Consider the following 18,344-nt stretch of genomic DNA (forward strand, 5'->3'; position numbering starts at 1 on the left):
AATTTTGTATATTAAAGTATTAAGTATGCTGTTAATTTCTATCACGAAAAAAATTAAAGGGACAGTCTACACCAGAAGTTTTATTGTTTAAAAAGATAGTCAATCCCTTTATTACCCATTCCCTAGTTTTGCACAACCAACCCAGTTTTATTAATACACTTTTTACCTCTGATTATCTTGGATCTAAGCATCTGAAAACTGCCCCCTTACTTCAGTTCTTTTGACAGACATCCATTTTAGCCATTCACAGCTAGCTCACCTGAACTCCAGAGGGGTAAGCACAGTGTTATCTATATGACACACATGAACTAACACCCTCTAGTGGTGCAAAACTGTCAAAATGCCCTGAGAGAAGAGGCGGCCTTCAAGGGCTTAGAAATTAGCATATGAACCTCCTAGGTTTAGCTTTAAACTAAGAATACCAAGAGAACAAAGCAAAATTGGTGATTAAAGTAAATTGTTTAAAACAACATTGAAGTAACACAAGATAATGTGTTAAACTTGTCATTACGCGTGCAATATGTTATTACATGTCACATATTGCAAACATGATTAGCTATATATCCAGTGTGAGAGACTATAGGTAACTGTATATAAGTAACTCCTGGCTACTGTGAGGCGAATCTGTGCAGTTAAAGTAGGGTTTGCCGCTTGTATGTTGAGCTTGAGTGTGATGCACTTATGCTGATTCAGCATTATGTCAAAGTGCAGCTCTAATGCAAATAGTCACGCTGAAAAATTGTACGCTGCAGGCCCACTATGCCACATGTGTAAATTCAAGTCCCCTTGTCAGCTTAAAGGGACACTGAACCCAAACTTTTTATTTTATGATTCAGATAGACCATGCAATTTTAAGCAGCTTTCTAATTTACTCCTATTATCATTTTTTCCTTCTCTCTCTTGCTATCTTTATTTAAAAACGAAGGCATCTAAGCTTTTTATTTTTGGTTCAGAACTCTGGACAGCACTTTTTTTTATTGGTGGATGAATTTATCCACCAATCAGCAAGGACAACCCAGGTTGTTTTCCAAAAATAGGCCGGCATTTAAACTTACATTCCAAATAAAGAAACCAAGAGAATAAAGAAAATTTTATAACAGGAGTAAATTAGAGAGTTGCTTAAAATGTCATGCTCTATCTGAATCATGAAAGAATTTCTTTTGGGTTCAGTGTCCCTTTAAGTCTGACCATAAGTTACATGCTACCCAACCCCTGCCGGTAACTACTATAAGATCAATACAACCATAGATCATAACATTATTAGGTTAAATGCTGTTAAAACATCTACTCCTATACCTTTAAAAAAGAGCTCCCATAAGCTGTTAGCTCCTAACGCGTTTCGCACTGACTGGGCTTTATCAAAAAAGTATGTGGTTATATCGCCATAGGGATGAGGAGCTCCTTTAGAACATGGCCATCCGCCGGCGTGGCCAGGCTCTGCCCCTGGAGCTTATTTTTTTAAAATATCTTTCTTTATGGAAAGCAGACTGGCGATCCTCGGCCCGCAGTTCCTACTGTAGTTATCAGATCGATGACGAATCTAGGTTCCTCCAATCTGTGCGTGCCCCCTTCGGCGTCCAGCTCATGAGACACGCAACGATTAGAAGAACCTGGATTTGTCATCATCATGCTAATTACAGCAGCGGAACCGGACAGAAGATTGCCAATCTGCTTTCTATAAAAAAGGTATTTTAAAAAAGAAGCCTCAATGTAAAGTTTAATAAATGAAAGTGCCCCTGTTTTAAGAGTATTTTTAGATAATATATATATGGCTGTGAAATAGCATTGCTGCTTGAGTTCTCCCCACCTGAATATTATATAAAATAATATAGTGGAGAGCCATGAACTGACATGGATGTTTCCTGCTGAAGCTCCACATTTGACCTGGCATTGAGGGAGATTATCGCAGGTCCAGACATGTTTGGACTGACAGAACCAATTGAGAAGTGAGGGGAGAGAATGGGTAACAAGATTGATTATTTTTTATGCAGAAAGGAGCTGTTTTGACCGAGTTAGGGCCTTCTATCATGATGCGCCCCTGCTGTTTTGCCTGGAAACCCCACACCAGCTATTATTAACATCAAAACTAACTGGACTATCTAATGATCAGAGCGGCCATCAGAGGGGCAGAAGAGCCAGTGGAGGTCATCAACAGGTAGACAGAGGGCATGCACATATGTTAAAGGGATAAAAAGCTGAAATAAAAGCCTTTTAAAACGGGCCCCTGCTGAATTGCCAGGGAAACCCTGTAGCTATTAAGGCCTTGCCTATATTTACAGCCTCAGGCCCTTACAATCCTGTTTAGCTACAGAAGATCAAAGGCTGGTGTATAGAAATCCTAACTAATGTGTTAAAAGGCTTGGTGTTTGCTGCATTTAACAACTTAAGCACACTTACTAGGCCCCTGCATGACTATCAGAAACCCCATTTGAAGCACAGCATAGATAATCTCAGCAACAGGAGGAATCTGTTTATAAACACAGAGACTGTCAGTTGATAGGGGATTATTACCTGAATCATTTTTTTTTTGCATTCATCTCATTGCAATTTAAAGTTTGCAACATCATATGCATATGCTCTGACTGAACTCCAGACCTCTCTCTATAACCTGGTATAGCAACTGTTTATCTGCATCACACTATGGCATCCAGGAGAGTCCCCAGGGTAGACAAGGGTACAAAGCCACATGCTACTTCAAAGATGAACACATTCTTTAAAGCTATACACTCTCTAACTGTGGAGGATGATAATAATTCACAAATGTCTCAAGAAGAGCAACAAGATCCCATTCCTCCTGACAGAGAATCACCTATAACTAAAGCTGACCTTAAGGATCTCCCGACCAAAGCAGACCTCTCCTCTTTTTTTCAAAAGGTCAGTAAGATGCTGAAAGAGGGTTTAACAGAAATAAAGAAAGAAGTTGCGGATCTGGGAGGCAGAGTGGCCTATTTGGAAGAATTAGAGGAAGAGACTACATCCAACATGGACCTAATCAACAGGAAAATGGAGACGCAGGAATCACAAATTGAATATCTCCAATCCAAGCTAGAAGACCTCGACAACAGGGGTAGGAGACAAAATCTACACATTCGGGGTGTCTCTGAAAAAGTCACGAGAGACACTCTCCCCTCACATCTACAAAACATCTTCAAACAACTACTGAATAATCAGCAGCTACCTGATGTAGCGATTGACAGGGCGCACAGAGCTTAAGACCCAAGCCACGGGATGGAGAGCCTCCAAGGTATATAATCCTGAGGCTTCACAGATACACCGATAAAGAAGCAATATTAAATGCTACAAGAAAACAACAATCCTTCACTTTGAATGGTGACACGCTTCAATTTTACGCAGACCTCAGCCCTATCACCTTACAAAACCGCAAAGAAATAAGATTCCTCACGCTTCATCTGAGAGATCACAGTCTACCCTACAAATTGGGATTCCCCTTCAGTTTGAGAGTACTGAAAAACAACAAACTTGCAACATACAGGACACTAGAAGATCTGGACCACTTTTGCCTTACAATGGGCACACCAAAACCTACCCTCCATTCATTGGAACCTTCAGATATCTCTGACTCACAAAGAAATTCAGCATCGCCAAAACCTCAACGTCCTCAATTGACGAAAGCGGCAAAGAAAAGATCTAGAGATGACGCATCAAAACATTGGAAAGGGCCAGCAGATCTAGACCTGAGTTGAGGGATCTTTAGACTATCTATACAGTTCCTCTGGCAGTGAAGGCCTGGCCAGCCGATAAAGATACTTGAGACATTCCTGAGATTAGCCTTAAGCATGATTATTATCATGGTCTTACTTTTGTGCTATGTTTCATTTGCTCCTGAGATAGATTGTTTATGCTATGGTCTTCTCTCTCCTTCACAGGTGCCTTTCAACCTCGTTAGGTTGAACTAATTCCCCTATGAACCCCAATATTACTTGGGAAGGTTTTACAGGGAATTTTTGTTATGAAATGTTTTTTGTTTTCAGGTTTTTTGTTTGGTTGTATTGTTTTGTTGTTTATGCCGAAATGATACTTTTGTATTGCTTACTTCTGATCCAGTACTAAGATGTTTTTGTATACACGTATAAGAGTTACTTCCATCCACTATCTAACCAAAGGCAGGGGTGGGCCAGACCAACACTTCAATGGTGCCGTTTTCTTTGACACTGTGATGGCTGAGTATAGACGCTACATGACTGGGCAACTCCTCCGACGTAAGGTAATGAGCTTTATCCCACAACACCGACGCAGGTACACAAATTAAGGAAATTAAACTAATCTCTCAAAACTGTAAGGGCCTAAATTCCCCAACTAAAAGATCCATAGCGCTTAATTGGGGGAGAAAAGAAAAAGCTAACATTATTTTTGTTCAAGAAACCCATTTTGTCACCAACAAAGAACCTACATTCAAATCTAGAGACTTCCCCGCGTCGTACCTTCACTCTAACACAGAGAAAAAGAATGGGGTGGGAATATTATTCAATAAAAATACACACTTCCAGCTGTTGGAGAAATTGGTGGATAGGGAAGGTCGCTATATAATACTTGTGGGTATGTTGTTTAATAGACCAATTACCCTGGCTAACGTATACGCACCCAACACAGGAAAAGCCCACTTTTTGACGACAGTCAGTAGCAAACTCCTAGAGATCCAAAAAGGCACACTCCTGTTAGGGGGGGATCTAAATGTAGCATTGTTCCAGACTTTAGATTGTACACAAGGCTGCAGTATCACTACGTCTAAAACTAGAAATCTAATTCTTAACACATTAAGGGGCCCCACCCTTTTGGACACCTGGCGCACACTTCACCCCACCGCACGCAACTATTCATTTTATTCTAATCCAGCCAAATCATACTCACGCATAGACTATTGGTTTATTAACCATAGTAATATGCCATTAGTTACAGATGCTGATATTTCTCCAATAACATGGTCTGACCACTCAATATCGTTGACTCTGACCTGGCCCTCTGTACCAATACACCCGTTTCACTGGAGACTGGATGAGGCTATGCTACATGACCCACTAGTCATACAGCAAACCCAGGAAGCTTTGACAGAGTACTTTCAGCTAAACTGCAACTCCACAACGTACACTCCAATTACTTGGTTCGCACATAAGGCTGTTCTCAGGGGGTTGTTGCTGAAACAGAAAGCTATTAAAAAGCGTTCTTCGCTAGCACAATACAAAACACTACTACAGAAAGTACAAACTGACGAAAATTCACATAAAAGTGATCCCCAGAGACAGGATCTTTTGCAGGCGCTAGCCACATCACGATCCCAGCTACAAAACTACTTACATAAGGAGGCATGCGTAAAGGCTTTATATCTTAGGAAGATATACTTCCATGGAGGTAACAAATCTGGTACCCTGCTCGCTAGGGCCTTAAAGCGTAAAACATTACACAACTACATTCTCAATATAACAGCAGACGACGGCACGAAAACGTTGGACTCAAATCTGATAGCTAAATCATTCATGACCTACTATGGGAATCTTTACAATCTCCCCTGTAATGAGCGGGTAACGCAAGCAGAATTATTAGACACTTATATTCAAAGTGCAGATTATCCACTCTGATCAGGCTGGCTTTGTGCCTGGTCGAGAGGCCAGGGATAACACCATCAGATCACTTCAATTAATAGATCACGCTAAACATACAAACACGGATATGGTGGTTATTTCCACAGACGCTGAGAAAGCGTTTGATTGCCTAAACTGGGATTTTTTATTTGCTACACTTAGGGAGGTGGGTCTGGGGGAGGGTATGCTTCGTAGAATTCAGAGCCTTTATCATGCACCATCAGCAAGGGTTAGAGTAAATAATATAATTTCCGATCCCTTCTTTATCCCCAATGGCACAAGGCAGGGTTGTCCGCTTTCCCCTATCTTATTCATAATCAACATGGAAGTCTTAGCACAGAAAATTAGAAATAATCCGCTGGTTTCCGGCATTAAAGTAGGCCCTTTAGATTGTAAACTCTCGCTATACGCAGACGATGTCCTGTTCACGTTATCACCCCAGACATCTGTCCCTGAGGTCCTGAAAGTTCTCAAACAATTTGGTGACTTTTCCAATTTCAGGATTAACAAAAGTCAGAAATCTTAAATATCTCCCTCCCACCTCAAGAATTTCAGACCCTGTTACAGTCCTGTACTCTTAAACACCAACCACAAGCGATCAAATATTTGGGGATGTATCTTGCTCCAAACACGAAAGCCCTCCTAGAGCTTAACTTCACTAATCTACTTAATACTATATCGACAGATTTAAAGACTTGGAAGGACCGTCCCTTTTCATGGTGGGGTAGACTCCAAATTTTGAAAATGAATGTACTCCCTAGATTGCTGTACGCAATTCAAGCTTTCCCTATCACCCTACCACAGGGCTTCCTTACTCAGATACAACACATTTTAGATTCCTTCGTTTGGGGTAGCATAAAACCCAGAGTTAAGAAGGCAACTATGTACAGGTCAGCCAGAGAGGAAGGGTTGGGTCTGCCTAAGATAGAAACCTATTATCAGGCCACGGGCTTACAGAGAATCATAGAGTGGCACAGAAATAGGGACTCTAAGGCTTGGATTCCAATAGATTCACATATACTTCACTCCCCCTCTCCGGGAGCTTTATGTTGGATAGCAGGGCAGAATCGACCCCCATGGTTGAAGGCATACCTGCTTTTACACCATGTGTTCGAATTATGATTTGATAAAGAGATTCCCAGGAATATCAACAGATCACCCATGTCCCCAATTTCCCCGAATGCTGAGCTATTAGGGGGGTAATGTTTGACAGGAATAATCTGAATAATTGGGAGATGGGTTACACGGTTCCCCTATTTAATTTACTCAGTGAGGGCAAACTCAAAAACAGGTCAGACCTTACAGACATCCTAGGTGGAGTTTTTGTTAGGTGGCTAAAATATAACCAAGTTCACCATTTTCTCCGTACCCACCCTCTCAAACAGTCACTTACAAGAAATCTCACACCCTTCGAACAGACATGCGCTATGACAAGTTCAGCACATCACACCTTAGTGGGCTAAGAGACTCCTAGTTAATGCACATAGCTCGAAACTTCCTGATTATATAGAACGCTGGCATAGGGAATTGAATAAGACTATCACAGAAGCAGAGTGGGTTAAAATTTTTAATAACACAAGAAAATCTTCATCCTTAGCTAGATTTTTAGAAACAAATTACAAACTCCTGAGTAGGTGGTACTTGACACCTACCAGACTTAAATGCATTTTCCCTACCTCATCGGACCTTTGTTGGAGGGGTTGTGGGGAAAGGGGGACGATGACACACATATGGTGGGCATGTCCTAAATTGTCCCCTTTTTGGGAGGGCATACAGAATATCCTACAAGTCATAATGGGGCGGGAGGATTCCTATCAGCTAGACCCGACAACGGCCCTACTGAACCTGTTACCTAAATGTAAATTAAGAACACGACTAATTCAGTTGGCATTGAATTCTGCTAGATCCTTAGTCGCTAGGCTCTGGAAATCTCAAATCTGCCTGACCCTAAAGGACTGGCACTCTCACATGACAGATACCTTGAGAATGGAAGAATACGGTTTCTTTAAATCGAATAGGTTAGGATTCTTCCATGATTTAAAATTCATCTGGGATGAAATCCAAAATGATCTGAGGATAGAAGGGGGAGCTTTACACAAGTCACAGGAGTGACCTAGGAGGAATTACAGGCCTAGTGTTATCTTAGAGGGGTATGGCTGACGTGGTCCCACCCCTGCCTCATACTCTAATAATGACCTCTTTAGCTTAGCACTTCTCTCAAAAGGTTGATAGTTAAATACAAAGTCGAGGGATACCACTAGATGTGTAGAATATATACAAAGTGATCTTAAATTAAGAAATTTCGGCATAGTTTTGTTGTTGTTTGAGTTATGTTTTGTACATTGGTGTCATTGTCAATCACCATGCATTTATATGGAGTGGGGCTACTGTTTTCAAATGGACTTATCACGGACAGTTTAGCTCTACTATTTCATTTTACTATACGGGAGTTCGTTCTCCTTTCTTTTGGAGACTGATGGTTTCTCCCTCTTTTGTTTCCGTTTAAACTTTTGTATTAACAATGACATCCTTTTGTACCATGCTGCTAAATAATGATAAAAATGAATAAATTAAAAAAAAAATAATAATAATAATATAGTGGATCTGAACTTTCTGTTTGCTACTGAATCCCATACAATCTCACTATAAAAATGTGCTACTGTATTTATGAAATCTGTCTTAAAGGTTTGACTTTATTTAATCCCCCCATGAAAATCTATGTGCATTCCATATGAAAACAGCTGTAATCCCAAATACACAATTTAAGAATATGCTACTGTACCCTGAGGAATATATTTGCCAAATACCTATGTGATTTATTATTGTTTTTTTTCCAAAATATGAGGATTTTTCTATTTTACATTAGAAAAATTTCAAATATAAAAGAAACTATATTATGCAGAACAACTCTGTTACAGAACATAACTATATAACATTCATAACTGCGTCAGATATAAGGCAAAATAAAGAACAGCTCAATAAGTAATAATCATTGTACAATAGAATTCATGTAGTACACAAAATGACATAAAACAAAAATAAAGACTATATATACACACAGGTAGCCCTCAGTTTACGCCGGGGTTAGGTTCCAGAAGGAATGGTTGTAAATCGAAACCGTTGTAAATTGAAACCAAGTTTATAATGCAAGTCAATGGGAAGTGAGGGAGATAGGTTCCAGGCCCCTCTCAAAATTGTCATAAGTAACAACTAATACATTATTTTTAAAGCTTTGAAATGAAGACTTTAAATGCTAAACAGCATTATAAAGCTAATTAAATAATCACACACCACAGAATATATAATTAAACTAAGTTAAATGAACAAAAACATTTGCTAAACAGTATTATAAACCTAATAAAATAATCACACAACACAGACTTCACTTGCATTTTTCTGCAAACAGTTCTTTCTATGCATTCCAATCTGGACTGATTTATAGACAGGAAGATCTTGTTCCTTTGAAATCTGCTCGATAGCTCAGGTCTGGTTAAACTGATTAATTTCAGCTTGCTTGGCTTTGCTGCAACACAAGCGGACAGCTCCACCTACTGGCTATTTTAATAAATGCACTGCTTCTCAATGCTTTTCAATAGCAGTCACATGACTGGAAAAAAAAGGTTGTTATTCTGAAACTGTGTAAATTGAACCGTTGTATGCATATTTATCTAGAACAATCCCATTTTTATCAACCCAAAAAAGGGAATATTTTAGTGATACCCCGAAATGGAAATTCTGGACCGAAACCGAAAATCCAGGAGGCACTTAGCCGAAATGGTCTTTTTTTTCTCAAATTTTAAAATATTTTTTTGCATATTTAGACTATTTTATGAATGAATCAGAATTGAAAACCTGCAAGCCAATAAAATAAACACACTTTTACTGAAAGTAACACACTAAAATTGGACAAAAATATCTTAAAACAATAATATGCTACACAATAATTTTACCAAGAAAACAAAACAGGCAAAAAAAAAAAAAAAAAAAAATGCCATTTTCGGCCAAAATGTTTATGCGACCAAATTTTGGTGCATCCCTACTTAAAACAATATTAAATATCAATATACTGTATTATTCTGTATTTAGTTCTGTGTAACAGAATCAGATTTAACAGTATTTTGTTTTACCAATTACCCAAATAAAGTATAGTCCTAGAAAACAATTATTATATGAGAAACAGTAAGTCAAGAAATGAACTCAAACAGCAATTCTAGGCTAGCATCAAATTTGAAATATGCTAAAACAATAATTTTAACGAAAATAACAGGCAAAAAAAACCACACGAAATAGCCAAAAATGCCATTTTCGGCCGAAACGTTTCTGCGGCCGAATTTTCGGTGTATCCCTAGAATATTTTATCATTTTGTTGCAATGAGATTCTTAATTTGATATCCCATTAAATAATGACAGCAGTATTTGTATCTATATATAACTAGAGATGTGCACACTCCTGAGCTCATTTAGGATTACTCTTTAGCAAAGGTTCCCTAGAGAACTAAACAAAAATTGATAACAGAAGTAAATAGGAAATGTCATGCTTTATCCGGTCCATTTAAGCACCTTTGAGAGAAAAATTAACGCGCACACTAAACTGAGAGCAGAGCAAGAGTAAAAGTCATTACAACCATTCCACTCACACTAAGGGCTAGATTTATCAACCCTGAGGCGTACAGGGGCGCGTATACGCGCCCCTGTACGCCTCAGCTCGCCTGTGGCGGGGCACAATTACCCGCAGTTAATTAACATTGCACACAAGCGCAATTTTGCGCTCGCATGCAATCCCGCCCCGTGCACAGCCAATCACGCGCGGGCAGGAGCTGTCGGACTCGACCGAGGAGATTGAATTTCGCCACAATAGATGTGGCGAAGATGTTAGGGAAGCAGCGGTCTGGTGACCGCTGCTTGATAAATCATGGCGAGCAAGTTCTTGTGAGAACTTGCTGCCGCAGAGGCTTGCTAAATCTAGCCCTAAAACTGAGAGGAGAGCACGAGTAAAAGTCATTACAAGGGACACACGCAAACAGTGCACTAACCATTCCGCGCACACTAAACTGAGTGGAGAGCACGAGTAAAAGTCATTACAACCATTCCACTCACAGTAAACTGAGAGGAGAGCACGAGTAAAAGGCATTACAAGGGACACACGCAAACAGTGCACTAACCATTCCGCGCACACTAAACTGAGTGGAGAGCACGAGTAAAAGTCATTACAACCATTCCACTCACAGTAAACTGAGAGGAGAGCACGAGTAAAAGGCATTACAAGGGACACACGCAAACAGTGCACTAACCATTCCGCGCACACTAAACTGAGAGGAGAGCACGAGTAAAAGTCATTACAACCATTCCACTCACACTAAGGGCTAGATTTATCAACCCTGAGGCGTACAGGGGCGCGTATACGCGCCCCTGTACGCCTCAGCTCGCCTGTGGCGGGGCGCAATTACCCGCAGGTAATTAACATTGCACACAAGCGCAATTTTGCGCTCGCGTGCAATCCCGCCCCCTGCCCGCGCACAGCCAATCATGTGCGGGCAGGAGCTGTCGGACTCGACCGAGGAGATTGAATTTCGCCACAATAGATGTGGCGAAGATGTTATGGAAGCAGCGGTCTGGTGACCGCTGCTTGATAAATTGCGGCGAGCAAGTTCTTGTGAGAACTTGCTGCCGCAGAGGCTTGCTAAATCTAGCCCTAAAACTGAGAGGAGAGCACGAGTAAAAGTCATTACAAGGGACACACGCAAACAGTGCACTAACCATTCCGCGCACACTAAACTGAGAGGAGAGCACGAGTAAAAGGCATTACAAGGGACACACGCAAACAGTGCACTAACCATTCCGCGCACACTAAACTGAGAGGAGAGCACGAGTAAAAGTCATTACAACCATTCCACTTACAGTAAACTGAGAGGAGAGCACGAGTAAAAGTCATTACAACCATTCCACTTACAGTAAACTGAGAGGAGAGCACGAGTAAAAGGCATTACAAGGGACACACGCAAACAGTGCACTAACCATTCCGCGCACACTAAACTGAGAGGAGAGCACGAGTAAAAGTCATTACAACCATTCCACTCACAGTAAACTGAGAGGAGAGCACGAGTAAAAGTCATTACAACCCTTCCACTCACACTAAACTGAGAGGAGAGCACGAGTAAAAGTCATTACAACCCTTCCACTCACACTAAACTGAGAGGAGAGCACGAGTAAAAGGCATTACAAGGGACACACGCAAACAGTGCACTAACCATTCCGCGCACACTAAACTGAGAGAAGAGCACGAGTAAAAGTCATTACAACCATTCCACTCACACTAAACTGAGAGGAGAGCACGAGTAAAAGTCATTACAACCATTCCACTCACAGTAAACTGAGAGGAGAGCACGAGTAAAAGTCATTACAACCCTTCCACTCACACTAAACTGAGAGGAGAGCACGAGTAAAAGGCATTACAAGGGACACACGCAAACAGTGCACTAACCATTCCGCGCACACTAAACTGAGAGGAGAGCACGAGTAAAAGTCATTACAAGGGACACATGCAAACAGTGCACTAACCATTCCGCGCACACTAAACTGAGAGGAGAGCACGAGTAAAAGTCATTACAACCATTCCACTCAAACTAAACAGAGGAGAGCACGAGTAAAAGTCATTACAACCATTCCACTCACACTAAACAGAGGAGAGCACGAGTAAAAGTCATTACAACCATTCCACTCACAGTAAACTGAGAGGAGAGCACGAGTAAAAGTCATTACAACCATTCCACTCACAGTAAACTGAGAGGAGAGCACGAGTAAAAGGCATTACAACCATTCCACTCACAGTAAACAGAGGAGAGCACGAGTAAAAGTCATTACAACCATTCCACTCACAGTAAACTGAGAGGAGAGCACGAGTAAAAGGCATTACAACCATTCCACTCACAGTAAACAGAGGAGAGCACGAGTAAAAGTCATTACAACCATTCCACTCACAGTAAACTGAGAGGAGAGCACGAGTAAAAGGCATTACAACCATTCCACTCACAGTAAACAGAGGAGAGCACGAGTAAAAGTCATTACAACCATTCCACTCACAGTAAACAGAGGAGAGCACGAGTAAAAGGCATTACAACCATTCCACTCACACTAAACAGAGGAGAGCACGAGTAAAAGTCATTACAACCATTCCACTCACACTAAACTGAGAGGAGAGCACGAGTAAAAGGCATTACAACCATTCCACTCACACTAAACAGAGGAGAGCACGAGTAAAAGTCATTACAACCATTCCACTCACACTAAACTGAGAGGAGAGCACGAGTAAAAGGCATTACAACCATTCCACTCACACTAAACTGAGAGGAGAGCACGAGTAAAAGTCATTACAACAATTCCACTCACACTAAACAGAGGAGAGCACGAGTAAAAGTCATTACAACAATTCCACTCACACTAAACAGAGGAGAGCACGAGTAAAAGTCATTACAACCATTCCACTCACACTAAACAGAGGAGAGCACGAGTAAAAGTCATTACAACCATTCCACTCACACTAAACTGAGAGGAGAGCACGAGTAAAAGTCATTACAACCATTCCACTCACACTAAACAGAGGAGAGCACGAGTAAAAGGCATTACAACCATTCCACTCACACTAAACAGAGGAGAGCACGAGTAAAAGGCATTACAACCATTCCACTCACACTAAACAGAGGAGAGCACGAGTAAAAGGCATTACAACAATTCCACTCACACTAAACAGAGGAGAGCACGAGTAAAAGTCATTACAACCATTCCACTCACACTAAACAGAGGAGAGCACGAGTAAAAGTCATTACAACCATTCCACTCACACTAAACTGAGAGGAGAGCACGAGTAAAAGTCATTACAACCATTCCACTCACACTAAACTGAGAGGAGAGCACGAGTAAAAGGCATTACAACCATTCCACTCACACTAAACTGAGAGGAGAGCACGAGTAAAAGGCATTACAACCATTCCACTCACACTAAACTGAGAGGAGAGCACGAGTAAAAGGCATTACAAGGGACACACGCAAAGAGTGCACTAACCATTCCGCGCACACTAAACTGAGAGGAGAGCACGAGTAAAAGGCATTACAAGGGACACACGCAAAGAGTGCACTAACCATTCCGCGCACACTAAACTGAGAGGAGAGCACGAGTAAAAGGCATTACAAGGGACACACGCAAACAATGCACTAACCATTCCGCGCACACTAAACTGAGAGGAGAGCAGGAGCACGAGTAAAACAGGCCCATTTATCAAAGGTCTTGCGGACCTGATCCGACACTGCGGATCAGGTCCGCAAGACCTCGCTAAATGCGGAGAGCAATACGCTCTCCGCATTTAACATTGCACCAGCAGCTCACAAGAGCTGCTGGTGCAACGCCGCCCCCTGCTGACTCGCGGCCAATCGGCCGCCAGCAGGGAGCTGTCAATCAACCCGATCGTATTCGATCGGGTTGATGTCTGGCGATTCCTGTCCGCCTGTTCAGAGCAGGCGGACAGGGTTATGGAGCAGCGGTCTTTTGACCGCTGCTTCATAAGTTGTGTTTCTGGCGAGTCTGAAGACTCGCCAGAAACACGGCCCTTCAAGCTCCATACGGAGCTTGATAAATGGGCCTGTAAGTCATTAGGGGCGCACACAAACAGTGCAGTAACCATTCCGCGCACACCTTGGATGGAGCATGCGCCAAGCGGTCCAACCAGCGGGAAAGTTAATACGTAGAGACTCCATGAACCAACGTTGGATAGTGTTGTGCGCATACGTTCACGTTCAGTGGAGGTAACCCATGGTAACGCGCACGTAAACGCTGCGTGTACGCGGTTGGAGCTGTGAGGCTGGAAGTCAAGTGAGATTTACTGTGTGGCGTTGCTACCGAAGAAAGACGGGTACACTACACGGTGGCTAAGTGAGCGCCCTCATAGGAAGGGATGGTTATGGGAAGCAGTTCTGTCCAGAAGTAAAGGTAAACGGAGAGTGATAATAGCTAGAATTACCTGCATGTCAGAGGGGAAATGGCGGCGGTGAGGGGAGGGCAAAATGGCGGCGGGCGGCCTAGGCCTCAGTAAAAGATGGAAACGAGGGATGCAAACATCTGGAAGATGACCGGAGTTTACCACAGAAGCAAGGAGCGGCTGAGCCGTGGTGGTGGTGTGACGGCGGAGCGTGGCTTTCTGGGAGACTCATGAAGGTTAAGGGTGCGACATAAGGGCTTTGGTGGGGCCTGTGCTTCATCTGACGGGAAGTACCTTGTTTGTTCTGCCGCTGTCCTGTGATAAAGCGAGCGCTTCCCAACCTCCGTGACTCCCAACGTGTGAAACATTCGCAACCACTGAACAAAGGGTTCTGTAGTAACACACGATCATTGTCTTTAAAGGGGAAGTAGCCTGCAGACACCCCAGTGCTAATCTCTCCGTACTAAAAGGGTTAAATCCGGGAGGGGGCAGATGTGTATACGGGACCGGGGGGCTGCTGTATACACTGATAGATTATATAAAAGAACCATTATTCAGTATACACTTTAGTGGGTTTGTACAAACGATCAGATTGTTTACTATTTAATCTATAAATCATTTTTGTGTGACCAGAGGTTAGGGGTTGAAACCATAATACTTCTATTTCTGACGGCCACATAAGGCTACTAATTACGCCTTATTGCCCGAATTAGCAAGCCCCCCGTGCAATGATAAATGCCGACAGCGTATGCAGATTTATAAATTGGCCCCTAAATGTCCGCTCGCACATTAATAAATTGGCCCCTAAATCTGTTTTATGGTATTGGAAAGATGTTTAGTCTTATTTTGTTTTTGTGTGAAAAAGGTTTTTGTTTTTTCTTGTAACCTGTGTATGGCTCCTGGGAGTCTCATCAATTCTTTGAAAAAGCACGAAGTTCACCATGACTACATTGATTTTTTGGAACAGATGTTCTGGTTATAATGCACTATTTAGGGTTTGTAGAGTGATAACGTATGTCATGCACTATTATGACTAGATGGTTCACTAAGAATCCAAATTGTGCATATGCTATATGTAATCTTTTTCATTACTTAAAGGGACAGCCAACACTCGAGGTAACATTATGTGATATTGAAAAATAAAAAACCAAGATCCGCCTGCACTATACCCCTTTCTGCCTTGCCTACTTGCTTCTTGTAGTAATCACTGTCGATAACGTCTCTAATACGAGGTAAATATGGCAGCCAACCCCCCCCCCCCCCCCCCCCCCCGTTACGTAGCTACCTTATTCTTCAAATGATCAGCCAATCGGAATACAATCCTCGGTCAGAAATTGCACGCGCGTGCAATGACATTTCCTATTTACTTCTGTTATCAATTTTTTTTTAGTTCTCTAGGGAACCTTTGCTAAAGAGTAATCCTAAATGAGCTCAGGAGTGTGCACATCTCTACAATGCTCGGTCAGAAATTGCACGCGCGTGTAATTTCTGACCGAGGATTGGATTCTGATTGGCTGATCATTTGAAGAATAAGGTAGCTACGTAACGGTGGGGGGAGTTCGGCTGCCATATTTACCTCGTATTAGAGACGTTATCGACAGTGATTACTACAAGAAGCAAGTAGGCAAGGCAGAAAGGGGTATAGTGCAGGCGGATCTTCGTTATTTTTCAATATCGCATAATGTTACCTCGAGTGTTGACTGTCCCTTTAAAGGGACATTGAACACTTTGAGATGGTAATATAAAATAAATTGTGTATGTATATATGTGTGTGTGTGTGTGATATATATATATATTTAAACTCTGCAATATACTTTCATTATTTTTCCCCTTTTTCTGTAATTCCATTCTAAAATTGAGCTTTTCAGTTTCTGTTAGAAATGGAAGTGCAGAACACTTATATTCCACACAGCCATTGGCTGCACACTCTTGTGACCTATTTATAACTGTCCCTAATTGGCCAAAGCAGAGAAGGTAACCTAAGTTACATGACAGCTCCCATTGTTTTAATTTTACTTATTTTGTCTGTTTAGCTAATGAAACTTTAAAAAATGTCTACATGCTATTCTCAGACTAATCTTTTCTTTGCATCATTGTATCTAGCATTTTAGTGTTTAACGTCCCTTTTTTAAGAATGAAGAAAATTGAGGAACGACAATTTGCTCAGGGAAGCTTAAGAGGAAATAAAACAAGTTTTGCATATTGTATTTCCGTAAGCATTACAATGCATAAGATCTGCACACAAAATTAATTTTTTAAAAGTACATAAACTGGCCTTTTTGTATTCCAGGTACTTGATACCCTTTTTAAGACTCATATCTCCTCTACTGAGAGCAGCTAGCAAGAGATCTAGATGAGCAAATACAGTGATTGAGTAGAAAGGGCTAATGCTTGTGAATTCTGAAATATGTACTTCTACTACGTCATGAAGATAGAACACAATATTTAAGGGGCATTAAACATTAAATGCTAGCTAGAATTATGCATTCAAAGAAAACATTAGTCTGAGAATAACATTTAGATGTATTTAACGTTTCACTAACTGTTTAATGGCAAAATAAGTGTAATAGTGTCTATAACACAATGGGAGCTGCCATTTTGTAACTTAGGTTACCCATGGCTGAGCGAAATATAACTGTGTTCTGCACTAACCTTTCTAACAGGAACTGAAAAGCTCAACATTTCAGAATGAAATTACAGTAAAATGGGACAAAATATAGTATATTGCAGAGTGTATGTATGTGTGTGTATATTTTATAATTACCATCTCAAAGTGTTTAATGTTACTTTAAAGCAGATATCCTGAAACCTGGCCCCCAGAGGTTTTGGAACTACATTTTCCTTGATGCTCATCCAGCTGATATGCTGGCTGAGCATCATGGGAAATGTAGTTCCAAGACCAAGTTTGAGGACGTCTGCTTTAAAGGGACAGAAAAACCTCAATTTTATTTCATGATTTGGATAGAACATAAAATTTTAAACCACATTCCAATTTTACTTAACAAATTTCCTTCAGTATCATGTTATCCTTTGCTGAAGGAACAACATTGCACTACTGGCAGTTAGCTGAGCACATATAGTTAGCCAATCACAAGAGACAAATGTGTGCAGGAACCAATCAGCAGCTAGCTCCCTAACTAGTATAGGATATGTATATTTTAACAAGGGATACAAAGAGTATAAAACACATTTGAAAATAGAAGCTAATCTCAAAATGTCTAAAATTACATTCTCTATCTGAATCATGCAAGTTTAATTTTGACTTTCCTATCCCTTTAATATAAATTGTATTGTTAAATATAGCCATGAAAAGTCTATGTAGAAGGTTTCATCTTTGCATTCTATGGTCAAGTTGCTTAGATCAGCGCATGACCTTATTTACACAGTTTGTATTTTTAATGTCTCAGGTAGACAACAGCACTAAAGGGCTATTCTTGTGAAAAATGTTTAAATGTTATTTTCTTACCCCTTCAAAGGGGATGAACACCAATTTTAAAGGGACATTGTAATGTAAAACTGGTTTCTAATTACTTGGTATACCAGCAGTAGGGTATACAATCATGCATGAGAAATTACTCAATTAGGTTTATTTTTGTATAGGAGATTGGTGGTTTTATTCTGACACCACAACCCATTAACCCCTTGTGCCCATTGGACAAGTATCTATGTCACAAAGTACTTTGCCCAACGTACTGTGTTGACGTAGGACCTATGTCCATCAGAGGCACATACTGCAGTCCCAACTGTCAGCTTAGTGCAGAAAGGGGCAACTGCCTTC

General features: G+C 41.1%; 1 protein-coding gene across 4 annotated transcripts in view; it reads left to right on the forward strand.

Annotated features, from left to right (window-relative positions):
- Window positions 1–18,344, forward strand: part of ZNF638 (zinc finger protein 638) — a 560,949-nt gene that overhangs the window by 385,025 nt on the left and 157,580 nt on the right. The window contains exon 1 of one of the 4 annotated variants that reach the window (XM_053704340.1): window positions 14,344–14,577. The exons of the other annotated variants lie outside the window; for them this stretch is intronic. The gene's annotated coding sequence lies outside the window, so the exon portion shown is untranslated. Of the gene's footprint in view, window positions 1–14,343; window positions 14,578–18,344 lie in introns of those variants that run through there. 4 annotated transcript variants of the gene reach the window in all.

Source organism: Bombina bombina, chromosome 2 (assembly GCF_027579735.1).
Source record: "Bombina bombina isolate aBomBom1 chromosome 2, aBomBom1.pri, whole genome shotgun sequence".
Lineage (NCBI taxonomy): Eukaryota > Metazoa > Chordata > Amphibia > Anura > Bombinatoridae > Bombina > Bombina bombina.